The sequence below is a fragment of the Pygoscelis adeliae genome, unplaced genomic scaffold (genome assembly GCF_000699105.1).
Source record: "Pygoscelis adeliae isolate BGI_AS28 unplaced genomic scaffold, ASM69910v1 Scaffold34, whole genome shotgun sequence".
In the NCBI taxonomy this organism is placed as follows: domain Eukaryota; kingdom Metazoa; phylum Chordata; class Aves; order Sphenisciformes; family Spheniscidae; genus Pygoscelis; species Pygoscelis adeliae.
This window is the reverse complement of record NW_008824658.1, coordinates 1,158,272-1,175,775: the sequence shown is the minus strand read 5'-3', so window position 1 is coordinate 1,175,775 and position 17,504 is coordinate 1,158,272.

The window sequence follows — 17,504 nt, the reverse complement described above, 5'->3', positions numbered from 1 at the left end:
TTTAAAAGGCTATAGTTCCTGAAAGATTAAAACAAGGGACAATTAAAACAAATTCAATACACAAATAAAATCAGTGTGCCATTAAGGGAATAATTTTGAAATAAAAATAATACATGTATAATAATAGTGATATATGATTCTATCTGTTTTTGTGGCTCTTTGCAGATTTGCCACCCAAATCAGAGGTAATCATATAATAAGGTATATGTCAGCTCTAATCTTGTTTTCCACTTAAACATATAAACAAAAGGAAAGGAGTTCCTAATGCAGTGATGTGTATGTCAGGGATGTGAATGTTAATTTTAAGCAGCGCGATGCAATTTAAAACTTAAGGACTCCCTTAATTTCTATAACTCTGGTTCTGCAACTGGTGCTGTGAGGAAGGGGGAAGGGTAGGAGATTTCTGCCTGACCTTCTCTGTACGCTTGAAGACGAAGAATTTCTTCAATTAAACCCAACTACCCAACAGCTGGGAGCGAGGACTGCCCAAGCCACCGACATCCAAAGGTCACAGAGAGGCAAAGCAGCGCTGAAACGTAACCAGCAGCTTCTCCAGACGGAGTCTCCACGCTTGTGGTTTCTTTCAAAGAGATGCCACCGCTCTGGACCCTTGCTATCTTTAGAGGATTTGTTTAGATATGCTGTTCTGGAGTCAAAAAGTCTGGAGAATTTTTTTAAGCCCAAAGTGAGGTAGGGTAATCGCTGTTACAGCATTGTAAGGCTCAACAATTAGTCTTATGGCATTAATAAGAAACATAAAGCTCTTAGCTTTTTAACTCTCAAGCAAATAATTATCTTCCTTGTGCTGGAAGTTGATGATAACTGCAAATATGCTTTAGAATTATTTTTCTTTTTCTTTTTTTTTTTTTAAAGGAAGAGATGATTTTTTTAAAGGATTTTATTCACGTAGGTCATAGAAATGAGCTTTCTCTTGAACAGACAGATTAACTATTTTAAGATGACTTGTTTGCAATGAGTGCAAATACTCGTCCATGTTTAATTGTATTTTAAGAGCATCACATTAATAATTGACTGTGACATCTTTTCTAGATCGTCCTACTAATTCTCAGGCTTTCATTAAAAAAGTAAAACTCAAGCTTGGCTTTCCACTCTGAACTCAGAAAATGCTTGTAAATTAGCACTAGAGGAATATCAGCTTGAGAAATCAGTATCTACAGAGTATTTATTTGTAGAAATCTTTGTTCTATAAAAACTAAACAAAAAAAAAAACCCAAGAAAACCCCTCTGGGCACTGCCTTGGTCTCTGTGGGTTAGAAATCTATATGTTTCCTAGGTTTTATCTGCTTATTTTGGTGCAGGCTCCCACGGCGAGGAGCAGAGGACGTGCTCTGGGTGCACACTGCGTGCTGCCCGATGTTCCCAGATTGGAGTTCGACTGATCCGTGGGCTGGGGGGAGCGGCAGCGTTGCTCGCAGCTGTGCATCTGGGACACAGCAGAGCTCTACTCCAGCCCATTTGATAAGCTTTACGAGCAAATCCCACAATTTGTATTCAGGCAAACCTCCCATGCAGCTCAGCAGGTTTTCTCTCCTTCAAGAGAGAGGAGCAAAGACTTGACTCCCTGGGAGCACCAGAAAGGGAAGGTTGCTTACATTACTTTTTCTTTTCCCTTCCCTTTCCCTGAAAGATAATTGCTTTGAATTTTTCTTGATTCCAGCCACCAAAACCAAATCCAGCAGAGAGAAGCGATACTAAGCACAGTCCTGGAGAAAAGAAGTGCTAGCAGATAGAAAGCTTGAAAAAGTCATTAAAACAGCTGATGTTTTCTCATATTTTTTATCTCCTTGTCATTAACTGCGAGGAACATTTGCAATTGCCATCACCTTGTGTCCCCAAAATTCCTTCATCCAATCATGTTAGTCCCGGTGAAAAGCCAGTGAATCTTGTAGTGGACATAAGTGGGTTTTTTTCCCCATCATCACCAAATCTTCCTGTCCTTATCATAGTGTCAAAATATGTCACCAGGTGAGGAAAGCACATCCAAATTTGGAAGCATCAGTGCTTCCTCCCTTGTTTCTTTTCTTCATGAATGATTTATTTCCCGTGGAAATTACGAGTTCTAAACTATTGGATGGCAGGAGCAGCATGCAGACAACAGCTAGTTTAGTAGGTCTCCAAAAATAGATTGCCCCATATTCTGACGTATGTACAATCTGCCAGTGAATGTAGATCATGTTCTTGGGACACTGTGAACTTTGGTGGAATGTGGATACACTAAAGTAGCTATAAACCCAGTCAAGTTCATTATTAGTGACAATATGATAAGGGAAGAACAGAGCACAGTGCAGGCAAAATACCTGTGTTAATCCAGACTTTGGGAACCATTTTGAAGCCTGCCCTGATGTCTGGTTGCTCTGGGTATTTTGCTGGATTTTTGTCTCTGTTATAGCTATAAGAGCTGCAGGTGCTGTCTGCATAACAGAATACACATGCTTTTATGCTCTGCCTGCCACACTATATTTTAAATGCCTTAGCTATTCCATTTAAATGTAATGAGATGGGTACCATGCATCTATCTGATGTCAATTGATTGCAGAAAGAGCATTCAGCTGAAGTTTAATTAGCATGTAACTGATAAGTCCAATTACTCTATAATGATTTGGAAATTACATGAGCTACATATTTTGTGATTGTGGCCTTATATAAAACACAAAACTTGTGAGGAAATTTTAGCTATTTAATGAACACTTTAAAAAAAACTATTCTGAGTTTAATCAGATATCAATTAGTTGGAAAAGGGAAATCTTAAATTAACATGTATTAAGAGTGTTAATTGGCAGCAGCCTTCCCATTGAGTCAACTGCAGCATGGAAGCCCATTTCCACCACAGTGTGTAATATAGCACAGAATGTGCAGTCCATACAGTGCTTCTTATTGTGCCGAAATTTTGTAAGATTATTCCCTTATACTGGGGGTGGAGCTGATACATAATTAATTCTGGCTTGTTTTAAAAGATGCCTACATAATTAGCAATGCATGGAATACATTATCTCTGGCATATTTTTAAAACCTTAGTAGTTCCCCTTTGAAACTAGCCCTTGCTCCTTAATTAACAGATAACGTATTGCAATATTAAATTTGAGATGTTGCCATTTTGGCAACATTTGAAGTGATGTTGTTCACTATGGTTGCCATGGAGCGTACTTCGTTTAATTTATGATCATGTGTCCTTATTGATGGAAGAATATCTTGGGGACAGCACCCACAATGTTACTTCAGAAATGCTGGTTTATATTTAACTGCGTGCTCTGGAAATCAGAGTAATGTGGGCAGTAGGAGTATTTTTACTGCATGTTTCTGATGTTGCATGGTTATTTCCCAATGAACTATGCAAGAACAATTCTAGTGTCAGAGGGGGAACTTTTGGGAAGGCATTGGAGCCTAGTCTTCAAAACCAGTTAGCAGAGAAAAAACGTTGTCTGAGAGAACTAAGGACAGGAAGGTTGGGTGTTTTCAGTGAATTGTCACCTGAAGGAGTATGACTCTCTTCCCATTAAACTCTGCAGGGATCCTAGCTGGACTGGTCATTCAAGTTAGATGCTAAATTGCCTAAAGTAATCACTAGCATGCTCGGAATTACCCAAATGTAAGTATAACCTGGAAGTAAGATAGCCTAACATGACTTCCCTTAAATAAGTTGATAGGAAACACAAACTACAGCAGAAAAAATCATGATTGTTGAATTTTCTCATTAAAGTAAAAAAAAAAAGGGCTTTCATTTCCTTCTGCTAGATTTCTCTTAGCCTTTTAATGTGACATATGACTCCTACTGTTTCTGGTCCATCAAAACACTATTAAAATACTACAATAACAAAAGATTCTGCATTTATTCATGGCAGAAGGAGGGAAGGGGAAGGTTACAGACCTATTGTTTCTCTCTTTACTCACTGCCAAAGGGTTTTTTATTCTCTGGATATATTTGAGTACCAGATGGCAGATTGAAATCAAAGTTGTCAAGCAGATTAACTGAAGTTAAGATCCTAAATCCGTTTGGGGGCCTGATGATCCTGCTTAGCAAAGATGCCAATGATCTTACCCAAAGTTGGGCATTGGGTACTTGAGAAAATAAAACAGGCTTGTAAGTCCAAACGTTAACTCAGTTTTAAAACTGTTTTAAAATGTTACTCTTCTGAAATAAAAGAGAAGGCAAAATGATGTGTCCTCCGCTGAAATATTTTCCAGGTTTTCTGTGACAAAGACTTTTGATCTGGATTCCAGGTATGCCAAGTCTCTCCCTCTCTGCTTTCTCTCTCTGAGCTTTCTAGAGAAGCAGCTTGCTCTCGTTATGTGAACAGAGAGTGCCAATACCACAGGGTCCCAATCTAAACCAGTTTATTCCCCCAGGCATGGCAGGAATACAAGTAATTGTGCTGCTAACAGTGTTCAGACGCATTGCTGTCCTGCTGTCTAACCCTGGCCTTAATGGAGCAAGACTGCGTGATCAGAAAATGCTGCCTAATGGTTGTTGTAATACCCACTTTTGCTGATAATTTATAGCTATGCACAGAGCTGGCATAAAAGAGGCCATGGAGAACATTAGGTCTACACAGAAAGGGATCCTCTCATTGTTTTTTGTGTTGATCTGATAATCCAGAAGAGATAACACTGTTTTGTGCGTTGGTTATTTTCAGTTATTTTTTCTATTTGTCCAGTAAAATTTCCCAGGATGTTGAAACAGAGCAGAAACAAATGGAAGAAATTCAGGCCAAAGTCAATTTTTTCAAAGTGGAAATAGGCATAGATATGTTCTAAGTAATCCTTATTTCAGCACAGACTGACAAAAAAATTCCCCAATCAACTACACAAAAACATGGATTTGTGCTGTAGGAACATTTTGTAGAGTGCATAGATTTGTGTGTGTATGTGTGTTTGTGTTCTAGCTCCAAACTCCTTGGGTCTGGTTGGTCTACAAGAAACAAGACAGGGACTGAACAGCCTAATGATGCTTTAAACCATTTGTGCCTTTCCCCAAGCCTTACCTCAGCACGGCAATCTGAGAGTAAGAGACCTTGCTTCACTTGTGGTGGTGGGATTTGAGCTGTGTTCTTAAAAGCTCAACCTGCAGGGCTGGCTTTACTCTGACAAAGTCATGCCACCCCAAGGCAATTCGGAAGGTACTGCAGAAGCCTGGAGAAGGCATCATTTCTCCCCCTTTTCGTTACTAAAAACAAGGCGAAGTGGTGAGAGATCTGTGAGCGTGGCTTTAATGAGCTGCAAACATGGCACAATGATTCAATATGAGCCAGAAATTAGTCAGGCTGAGTAGCAAAATGACACTTTCTTTTAAAAACACCACAAAAGCATACTGTAATTTTGTATAATTACTGATCAATTGCCATTGATTTATGCCTCTTATTTGCCATCAAAGGACCAACTAGAATTTAGCCTGAGCACCAAACAACAACTGGATGCCTTTCTAATAGGATTTACTAAATAATTATGTGAGATGCACCTGGACTTCAGGGTCATAGAGACTTCTGTCACAGGAAATTGTAATGTAAGAGCATGAGTTTTTTAAAAACTCATTTCTCCTAAAAAGGAATATGTTTTCTCCAGTGGAGCAGGTCTTGTCATTTGCTAATGCACTGACTCATATTTATCCTGTTGCAAAGACAAGGGTCCAGATTATCAGTCCCACTTAGTTTTGGTACTTAACTAAAGAGTCTCAGCTAAGACCCTAGCTATTGTAGGCTCCTTCATTCGCTAAAAATAGGGGAAATGTCTTCACTGGTGGTCTAATGCAGTATGAATGTACATCTATTCATTCCTGACTGCCATCACAGGCACTTACATTTTCAGTCAAATTTCTTGCTGCTTATGACTGGTAGTTGAGTCAACACCACCTGGACTGTATTTTGTATAATAGTCAGGGACATGCTGCGAGGAGTAGGATGGGGCTCCTGTCCGGCTGATGGTCAGCGATGGCTCCTGTCCACCCCGCAGCTGGTACCTGGGTCTGTGGGCTCCATTGCTGAGCCGCTGCTGCGGGCTCCAGCTGCAGCAGGACTGTGGGTCCGTACAGGGAGAATATCGATTCCCTGGCCAAAATAAAAGCTATATCTGGCACTGTTGAGGCCAAACGTGTCTACCGATGAAGAGATGAGTAATACGTTCAGAGCCTGACCTTTTAGTAGTTTTGTGGAATAATTTCAATCAATATTGCTGTATGACAAATTATAATTTCTGTCATCTGACACAATGTTCTGGGGGAAAAATTGCCTCTCTGAGGAGCATAAAATGTGAAATGGAAACAGCAAAAGCTTAGTTTTCCTTTCTGCTTGCTCCCTTGACAGTGAAAGGAGACCAAAACCTCAAGAGAGATGACTGAATTTTGACACACCACCTGTATTTTCAAGTGCCACCAGGCTGTTTGTGTGTCTGGATGTGTACAGGCACAGGAGGTCTGTGTGTGCCACTGCTCTCAAACAGTATGTCAAGAAAATGCTTGCATGCACTTTTTCTCCCTTCCAGCTGAGGTGGAGTTTTTAATTGATTGTTACGAAGGCAGAATTTAAATAAAATGAAGAAGACGGCACTACCACAGTGCGTGCTATTGATTTATGGTTTCCTTTTTGAGCAGAAAGTGGCAGGTTACAGGGCAGAGAAATACTATGAGAGAAGGCAAAAAGATAAAAAAAGGGTTAGAGAGAAAGGAGGAGAAAGGTTAAAAAATGCACCTATAGAAGAGGGAGAGACACTACAGAGAATGGGGCTTGCAGGAAAAGGGCATCTCCAAGAATGCTTGGAAAAAATATGTGCGTAGGGTAACAAAAGGAAAGGAAACATCAATCTAAGGAGAGGGTAGGCAAATCAAATAAGAGATGAGGCAAAAAAAAAGAGGTAGAGAACAGGAGCTGAACCACTTTTTCTCAGTGTTGAAATCTTGAATCCCTCTCTGCTTTCCTAGGCTGTTTGCCGTATTGGGCTGGTGTTCTCCAACACCGCTGGTGGAGGCTGCTCTCGCTTAGGACCAGTTGGGTGCACTGGGCTGCTCAGCTGGACCCGTTACAGGTCCTACCAGTTTTCCTGATGAGTGTTCCTGGTAAGTCTTTCCCAGGGCTTGGAAAGTTATAGCTCTAAGGGTGATCAAAGAAACAAAGTGAGTAGCTGGGAATACTGCATGGTAAATGCATAGCTAATTACAGTATAGGTCAAACAGACTAATTAATAAAATGTCCTGAAAGATAAAAGCAACAGTCTGTGACACATAATTAGACCTGTAGTCCAGGGTCTCATCTTTGGAAAAACAGCATTTGTGGGATATTTTTCCTAAAAGATGATAGAGGGCCAGGGTTAAGCCAAATGAACTTTCTTTCAAGGCGTATCGGAAGTTAGAGAGGCGGGGAGTGATTCATCATTCAGAATTCTCAGAATAGATTTGCTAAATTTACAAATTCCATGTTAATTCCGATTCTCTTCTCCAGCCTTGACTGGCAACAGCTGTTTACTTTGTTCTACTTTACTCCTTGGCTTCATAATTTTCCCATCAAAATGTACCTGTTTGTGTGCTGTGAGATCCTGAACTGGTTTGGAAGATGATGGCAGGAAGGGGATCGGTCAGTACGGTAGTGAAGGAAAGCAAGAGAATATTTTTTGCTTTGTTTCATTTTCCACTGCCCATTTTCTGTAATTACTCTAGTAAAGACTGTTTGTAGGCATATTTCTGGAAAGAACAAAGTTTTGATGACTGCACGATATTTGGGCAATGCAAACTTGCATTTCTTTGAGAAGCTGGTTCTTTGCCCTCTTTCAAACACAAAGCCACAGAGCACTGTGACCTCGTTGGTCAATCAAGCAAAACAAATTGAATTTGAAGTAATTAATACTTGCCACAATGTGCTTGGGAATACGCTAACAACCGGGAGCTATTTACAAAGAATTAGTTCAATTAATTAAACAAAGATGAAACTAATCAGATAAATTATTCCTTTTGTCCAGGTCTAATAATAAATATCAGTGACAGGTTTCTTTTGGCTGTTGCATTGCTGATGCCTTCATTGATAAGCCTTGCCTCTTCGAATAAGCAAACAAAAGCATAAAATGTAGCATTCTCACAGTACTTTTATGCCGGTTTGATTTGGAAGTTGGGGTACCATCTCCTGTCTTGGACTTCTACATTTTAGAAGGAATGAGAATTAACTGGTGTCAAGCGCTTGGCGATCTAGTAACCAGAATGATGAGAAGAACTGGGGTTGCCCAACCTCTAGAGAAGGGGGGATGCACAAAGATAAAAAAAAAAGAAAAGGTGGAGGAGGATGAACTGCTTTGCATATTTGCTTGGGCTAGGAAAAATTACCATGGAATGAAACAACATTGAGAAGTTGTTATTAAAAAAGTAATCTAACTGGAAGGTTAATTAAACCTGGAGGGGATCATCTGTATTCTCTACCCTCAGAGGTTTTTGAGAACAGCCTAGGCATGACCTTAAGTCTAATATACTTCACTTTGGGACACGGGAGATAGGTAACATGACCTTTCTCCATGTTACTGCTATATCTGTGATTGAGGTACAAGTTTTGTGGGGGAAAGTAAAAATCTGAACGGTGAGAATGTTCCTTTTTGCTCATAATATCTAAGGATTGAAAGTCAACTGAGCAGCATCTACTTAAAATTGGTATAAACAAAACAGGAGTGTTGGGGTTTTGGGGGGAGGAGGAGGTAGTAGCTGCACTGCTTTGTACACATGCGTTGAATAGAGCTTTCCCTGTTTTAGCGGGGTTACATATTTTCTATCCATAAACCAAGTTTAGCTGTCTCATAATGCCCCTAATGCATCTCACCGATAATGAGAGAAAGAGGCAGGCAGAGACAGAGATGAAGAACGTTCATTCCTGTACCAGGAACTGCAATAATCCATGACCTGGAAAACAAAAACACGAGGTTTTGGGTGGTGGGATCTCCCATGCTTTCCTCACTATGGATTACAGGCTACTTCATCAGTGGCTTTGAAAGGTCACTGTCAGTCATGCCACGGCTCACCTCCATGCATCAAGTGCTTCTGATGTACCACTAGTCTCAAGTGAACTTTCCTTTCTGCATCATCCTTCTCATTTGGAAGTGCCCACCTTGACCCTTTTGGTTATTTTGAGAAGGTGCTCCCTTACCTAGGAGCCTCTTTTGTTACAGATGTACATACAATCTCTCAGGGATGTCTCCAGTGGTGTTTGAGGGTGTTTCAGGAACTGTTCTTGCTTAGGCTGCAAGATAGTGGCACAAAGTTGAATGGTACCATAACGTACCCAAGACATGTTGTGAAGACATTGTGTTATCACAACCAGAACCAACTCCAGAGACCATTATATGCATTTATTATACAGTACTAAAGTATGAAAGACTCAATTAAAGTTTATTTGATATAAAATTAACACTCCTTTCTTCCTCTTCACTGTGCTGATTACGTTAAAATGGAACAATGAGGCAGCTGCAGTGGAACAGTATCAGAGAAATTTCTGTCAGCATTTACTATAGGCGAAATTATAAGGCTAGGTTTTCTCAGCCAGTTCAGTGAGCCAACTGGCTGCACATGTTCCAAACGCTTTTTTATACTACCATGAACTGCAAAAAGAATACATTGAAATTTTCCTCCTTTTTGAAAAGTAAGAGAATGGTGCAAACACAGGAAAAATTACCATATTCAACTCTTGCATTGTGCTTCTCTTCCACAGCTTTCCAGGGCCCTGATCCAGCAAAGCCCTTCAGTGCTCGTACAACTTTAAGCATCTATGTAGTCCCTTTGAAGTCACCGTGACTCTTTTAAAAAGTGCAGTTAAACACGTCTCGCTTGAACTTTAGTTTGATTTGAATGTCGGAAATTTCCAAAGGAAAATACTGTGTTTTACAATTAATTCAATTCATGTGATTTTAGTATATAGGGAAAACTGAATGGGAATGATCACCTTTGAAAACCAGTCAGTGAAAATCAATCACAGGGACTGCATTTCTTTTACTTTCTTTATAGTAGAATAAAACTTCTGCAGACTGGGTTACTTTTTCAGAGTCCTTTAGTGTAATTTCTCTAGAAGCTTTTTGGATCTACTCCTGTTACATTTTATACACTTCTATTCTATGAGAGTGAAAAATAATATTTCAAATGACAAGTCTATTGAAACCCTCATTTTTTTATCATGAAGATTTTTTTAAAAAAACCATCCTTCAATCTAGTTTTTTCCTCTATGATGGAGTTGGAATAAGAATAGTAATTTGGCAATGTAAATTTGCATAGAAATATGCTGCCTAAGAACCCATTTATTACACCAGTTATAACTCAAGCAGAGATGAAATGGCCCAAAGGTAAAGCAGAGTTGATGGCAAAATAAAAATGTGCATGTAACTTTCCATGGGCTTAAGTTTGTTGACACTGTGATTATTTTCATTTAATATGTCTCCAGATGAATATTAACTTTTTTTGCTGGATGTGTACTTCTGGCTCACTTACACTGAAATAAGAAAAGAGGGTGCTCTGATTAACATTTGGTTCAATTTAACTGCAGCCTTTCTATTCCTTGCTGAAATACAACTTTATGGGTTTTTTTAAGGGTGATTTGTTTTTTCTATTTTCCAATGACTCAGAAGGGATATTCCTATATCAAAAGCAATCACACATTGTAGGTAGCTACTGTAATTTTTCTTCTTTTGCAATAGTGGACATGTACTACTTTCCTTACGTTCAGATTCGTTGAACAGGATGTCAAAAGAACAGAATTCTATTCCCAGTTCCGGGTTTTTTTTCTGTTTTCTACCCATATTGCTTCCTGACTTACAGCTGAGAAATCTAATTCACTATGAATTTTATTCAAGGTATGGAAAAAGAAATATGAATTAGGGTTTAATAAGAGAGAGCAGCAAAAGGTACTTCTTCCTAAGCTGACAGAGCCTGCTCCTACCCTGCTAAAATATATTGAAAAGCACGTGTGTTCTCAGCTGCCTTTCTCAGCTTGTGCTTTCTAGACAAAGATGACTTTTCCTGGAGTGGAGACAGGAGGGGTCTTAAAAAAAAAAAAGGACAAGATTTTTTTTTCCCCCTTATTTTTTTTCTCTTATGATGTAATCAAAGTTTGAGACATGGTTCTAAATGCTGAAGCCAGTTTAATATTGATTCTGTGCATCTTGCAGTTTCCGATCAAGGCAGCTATTGCATGTATTCAGTAAAATCTTGCTGTTATCCTTACTCTTCTGAAGAGTCACCAGGCTATAAAATCCAACTTTGAAGCTGAAAGTAAAGCTGAAATGTGATATGATATCACAAGGGTTAATTGGGCAATAACTACTTTTCTGGACTCTTACTCTCTGTTAATGACAAATGAAAAACAAAAAGAATCCAAAATATATTAGTTTCTATACTGCAGACAATAATGACCATCACATGGGTTGTTATAATCGTAATAGACTTGCGGTATTTTTCAGCTGAAATAGTTTAATGTTATTTTTTATTACTGACTAGTGTTGTTTGCTGCTTTAGAAATTAGCTCTGTAATTTTAAGTATCTTTTTCTCCCATGTATTATGGCCATATAAATAGGGTAATATTTTTCTCCCATTGCTTTTGTTTGGTTTTCTGACTCCTTCCATATTGATTTGTCTCAGTGCTCTGTGAAATTGATTACATTTGTTTCTTTAGAAAGGAGGCTTCTGGAATTCTGCATTATATTTACCACTCAAGAAAAAAATGGTAACAAAGAAATGGGTTTCTTTTAGAAATGAAACAAAAGCCTCATTCAGATGAGAGTTAATTTAATGAAAGTATTTAATCTTCCCCTCCTCCCTATCCTGAAGCAAGAAGTTATGGCACTTCTTTATTTTAAGATCTCCTTGCCATGTTTATTCTGAGTCATTCTCAGTTTACTGGCAGAAATGAATTTTTATTCTGTTAGGCCTGCTGAGATTATCCTGCTCTGTGACAAGGAGCTTTAGTCCTTCTTCTGATTTGAGCATCATCAACAGACTGAACTGAAGGGCTCGTTATAGTATAGTCACTTAAATTTAGTACTGCTTGTCACATGAATTCCTGTTCCTTTTTGCATGACCAGAAGAAATGGAAGGGAAGATGGCAATTGTTTTTGTGGCAAATTCGCGTTCTGCTGGATTTGATCCAGAGGATTTCGCTCCTCCCCTGACCTGGCCCACCAAGGAGTGGTGAGCCCATCCCCTGTACCCAGCCTGCAGACGGTTTTAATGCAACGTCACTGTGAGCAAGCAAACCTCTTCCTACCAGCTCAGTAACGAGACATGACTCCATCGGTCATGATCAGCAAAACTAGAGCTGAGTAGCTCTGTCTGTGTTTATGGCAGTCCACCCGCTGAACAGCTTAACTCCGAGGAGGGTTGGGGCCGTCGGACTGGCACCGTGCTTGCGGCTGGGGCGAGCTCTGTGTGCTCAGATCGAGACAGGGAAGAGAAAACCAACTTGGCTCGGTGCTCTGCATTGGTGGTGGGAGACTCTCTGAAGTGGAACAGCCTCTGCTGTTTGCAGAGGAGACAGATAAAGCTTGGTCTTGTTGATTGTCTAATGTCAGCCTAGTGCCTTTTTTTGGAGACAAATAGACCCAGCCTCAATTCACTTGTGAGCTGTAACATATTGCAGACAAACAGGTGCCTAATTCTAGCAACAAGAGTCAAGGCAGCTGCAGCCCAGCTCTGTGGAAACCTTTCACCAGTATAGGAACTGGGATGTGGATATTTTTGTCCTACAGCCTAGAACCTCAGTTGGAAAGGTCTCCTTATGGCTTTTCTGCTTATGTTCTGTGTCTGGGGCAGCTGCAATAGCAGAGGATACTATAGGAAGGCCATGCTTTGTGCGGATATCACTCTTGCATCCCGAAAAGCCAGTTACCATCCATACGTAACCATGCAAACGTACACAGCAACCCTGACTTGCAACTGCTTCTTCTCTTGTTCTAAATCATCTTTACATACATGTGGCAGTGAGCATTAAAGCTGACCTCAGGTTCTGGAAATCCATGAGAGCTGGGCACGTTAATTTCCCGACTGTTGATCTCCCACCTTGGGGCAAGCCTGGACCCCTGCCAGCAGGTTTTGTTTCTCATCTGGTAGTCTCTGACCTGTACCAGCCCAGGGTGCTGATGAATGCAGAGCACGATGAGGAGCTTTAAAAACAGAAACAGTTTTGTAGCTATGCATTACTGTTCAATTTAGCTTCCAAACTGCTGCCATGGAAAAAGGTCAGATAAAATATGTTTCGTGGAAGGGTTCTGCAGCTTCATATCACATGCCATGATTTTTCCCCCCCATATAACCATATTAGGCCCTTTAAATACTGTGAGAGGGAGTGGGGAGAGGTGGGAGCAAGCGAGAGAAGAAAGAAACACTTGCTCCCTAGGTTTGCTATGTGTTTAGAGACCCAAAGGTTGAAGTGGAAACTAGATCACCCCTCAATGTAAAATGTATCTTATATTGGAATTAAGAAATTCCACGAAAGAAAAATGACCACAAGTCAGGCTATTCTTTCTCTTTCTCCCACATCCTGCCATGTTTTTATAGCTATTATTGAACAAAATCTGTGTCACAACAGATTAATCTCCTGAATGATGCTCCCTAGAGTAGGAAAAAGCCTCGGGCCCTACGTGAGTGGAATCAACAAGGTGTTACAATATGGGTGGCTGCTAGGAGCGGATCAGAAACAGGGGCTGCTTTGAAAGCACTTTGTCCCAGAGGGCACCTTTCCAGGGGACCACTGAAAGAAGCAAGAGGCTTGAGATGAGAGACCGCTTCTGTGTTGTGTGGTCAGTCTCAGAGGGCTCAGCCACTCCTTTGCAACAGGACAGAGGTCAGGGGGCCAAGGGAGAGAAGATGCAACAAGCATCATCATGGTGAAAGGGTGCTAGTTGGCATGTCTTGATACCTCAGTTTGGAGAGCTGCAAATAAAGTACCTACTGTGCAGGCCAGCATAACAGCAAAGGCAAGAACTGAATGGAGACAGATGGAAATGTCTCCTGAAGTCATCTGCTTGTGTCAGAGACTGATAATATGTGGTCAACTGGGCAGGGGTCATCAGTCAATTCTTGTTGAATTTCCATCTGCTGGACTGCATTTCAACTAGGGATGGGATCCAGAAGTAGTTTTAAACACCCTGAAATACCTTAACCCTTTCTCTCTGCTCCATTGTTTAGAATCAGACACCAGTTTCAGACCCAGGGCATTGGGGGAAAATACCATAGACCTTGTCAACTAGTCACAGCTGCCGAAGACTGCTCGTCATTAATGATTGACATGCTCACTTTGCAGTATTTGTGACTCCTACCATGGCCTGTTTCAGATGATAATAAATAGAAGACCAAAAGCACCCAGTTAGTGGAAATATTAATCTGTCTGTAGGGAGAATTTTTGTAGTCCTTTGTCCTGATGAGCAAATCATGCCATTTGGAGTACTAAAAGAAGGAGGCAACCTCTTGATGTCAGGCAATGAAATTACTTTGGCCAGTGCTTCAGGATCTTTTAAAATCTGTATTAACAACTATAAACAAGTCACCAGGGATTTTTTTTCAGTGCAATGTTATTGACAGGAGAATCCAGAAAGCATGTCCTCTCAAACCATTACTATCTCAAGATGTAAATCCTTAATGATACCATATATGTCAAACCTGTATATTATTTAGACAGCTATAATAGTTCTGATGTTCCAATGAAAACTTGCTCCAAACAGAAGTCACTGCATTCTTCACTGCATACTTAATCAGATTTTCGGTCAATGTATTGTGAGCAAGATTTTAAAACTCCAAAAACTGCAGTTTATAGCAAATTATAATGTTTGACAGGGTGAAAACACACTCCTCTTCAAGTCACTGTCTTCAGATGAACTACACCTTCAGAATATCCTTATGAAGTAGGGAAAATTCATAAATGCTGTTTTGTAGGTGAGGAAATGTGGTTGCAGACAGCGTAAATGACTTTCTCAAAGTTGTGGCAGATTTCCTCCCATTTGCTCCTCTCCCTGGATGTAGGTCATGGTAACATAATCATACTACACCACCTTTTCCCTGCTGCAACTTGATGATAGTGGGAGTGTTGCTGGTGGAACCTCCTACTTTGCCTTCACATGGGAGCCAGACCTAGGCTTAGCCTCAGCCTCGTATTTTGCGCCTCCTGTAAGAGGAAGAAGATCATTGGAATAACCTTAGAGTAAATCAGTCCAGTGTAGCATTCATGAAATGAGAGTCCAGTTAACAGAGACAAAAAGAGCATTAAGCATGGTTACTTCTAAACTGTCTCTTTGCATCTCCCTTCTGTACTGTGGCAGGAGCCACTAGCTCCGGTGAGGCTAGTGGCCCCATTTCTGAGGGACACAGCACTGGGAGTGTGCTGGTGAGTGGCTGATTCACGCCCGCGTTTGGCATCTGCATTGCCCACCAGCGTGGGTCACCTTAGCATGCAACACATTTGCAATCTGCCTGCCTCACTTGTTTGATCTTGCGCTAGCAGTATGTTTTGTACCCCTGCGTGAAGTCAATGCTCCAGAAAATCTTCCTCCAAGGTTGCTTCTCTCTCTTGGATGCTCATAAAAGTACGTACTTAAACAGGTCCCTCAGCACCATCATGTGAGGGATTTCAAGAGTTTCACTGGGGAAGAAGAAATTACAAACACAGCAAACTTAATTTTATATTCCCAATCCTTAAGTAGCTTTACTGGGGGATAGTGAAAGGGGCTGTGCATCCTTCTCATTTCCCTTCCCTCTCCAAAATAATCTCTATCTTCATTTCTCTTGAGTCCTTCTGGTTAGTCTTCTCTCTCATCTCACATGCTCTGAAACATCTCTTTTCTAGAAACACTTCCTCCTTCATCCCTCCATCTGATTTCCTCTTGGAAATCAGCCAGTCTCAAATTAATCTTCTGGATAGAAAGTTGGTCCTTCCTGACTGGCTTGATGGGTGACTCATGTATTTGCTTCTGCCTCCACCCCTGAGTCACTGTCCTTCATCACATCCCTTACTCACTCTTTCTTCCCTCCCTCGGTGAGAAATTCTCAGCCGATGTGTGCATGAAATGCCTGAGCTGCTAGACAGTCCCAGTGCACTGATGTGACCCGCAGGCTCCCTGCAACCCTTGCACATTGCCCTTTGTCTCCATTGCTCTGCTGCTGCATTCAGGGATAGACTGTCTCTTTCCACATCTTCTGGGAAAGGGCTAGTGTGCTGGTAGGAGTTACAGAGTAAGTCCCATCTCAGAGTTTGGTTCTTTGATCACTTCTGGACATTATCATTGGAGCTAATCATCTAGTTAATTAAACTGTCTCAAATACTTGTCAATATTGGGCTTGGCCCAGACCTTTTGTTTATGTTTCTGACCAGCCACAGTTCTTCATTTGGCAATATGTCAAAATGTACAGATGGATCAAAATTGCTCGTCATTTCGCAGTAAAATATGATTATTTGCAAATAGTAACGCAGACTGTCACAGCTGGTATTCACAGGACTTGAATTATACATATGCAAGCTGGAAGTGCGTTGAAGACTCAGCCAGCCAGAATAGACACCATGCCACACAGAACGCTTCCCCACTCACATCCTACCTGCTGGTCCAAAGAAGTCCCCTGTGGATGTGGATGGGAAGACTTCTATCCTCCAGCCAAGCTGTGTTGGCCTTATACGGAGCTAAGCCAATAAAACCTCTTACTGTCAGATTGCTGCTCACCGCCAACTCATGGATACCGTACACTCAGAGGAGTTGTCTGACATTCAAATATTCAAATATGTATATATTAGAGGAAACATTAATCTTCAGCAAGCAGAAAGCATCTAATTTAGTCAGATAAATTATTCATTGTAAATAATTTGTTCAGCTCCAATACCCAGCAACAAAAGGGTTTATTTTTCCTTCCTTCCATGCATTTAAGATTCTTTTATCAACAGTAATGGGGGATACCCAGAACAATCACATTAATATTGTTTTTTTGCTTACCTACATGTTCTTTAGAAATGGGTATAATATAAAAATGTAGATATATTGGTGTTAGATTCCAGCTCAGGGAGCTGTGCCAAGAAATCTCTATTGGGCATGTACAGTAGCACACATTCCAGTGCGAATGTATTTCACAGTTCAGTAAGTATTAGAAATGACATTTTTTGGTTATACTATTTTCATGTAAGTGACACCTTTAGCTGTACTATGAACTCCCTTCTCTATTTCCCCTAGTTAAGAACATAACATAGTATAAGAACTGGGTGAGACTGAAGCTCTAACTGGTCAAGTAGACTGTTCTTCAGCAAGGGAGCTTGCTAGGAAGACAGTGGAAGAACAAGGCAAGCATACAGCAGTGCTTCTCCCAGCTTCCAGAAATTTATAGCTGGGGGTCTTTATGCTTAGTAATCTCTGGATATTTCTTCCAGGAGTTGGTCGTGTGTGTGTGTGTGTGCGCGAGAATTCATCTATGGTTTTGATTAATTCCTCCCTTTCTCATTCTTTAGATTTACAAATGTCTTCTACTCTTACCAAAAGCAAAAGTTACATTATTTCTTCATCCCCTTTAACA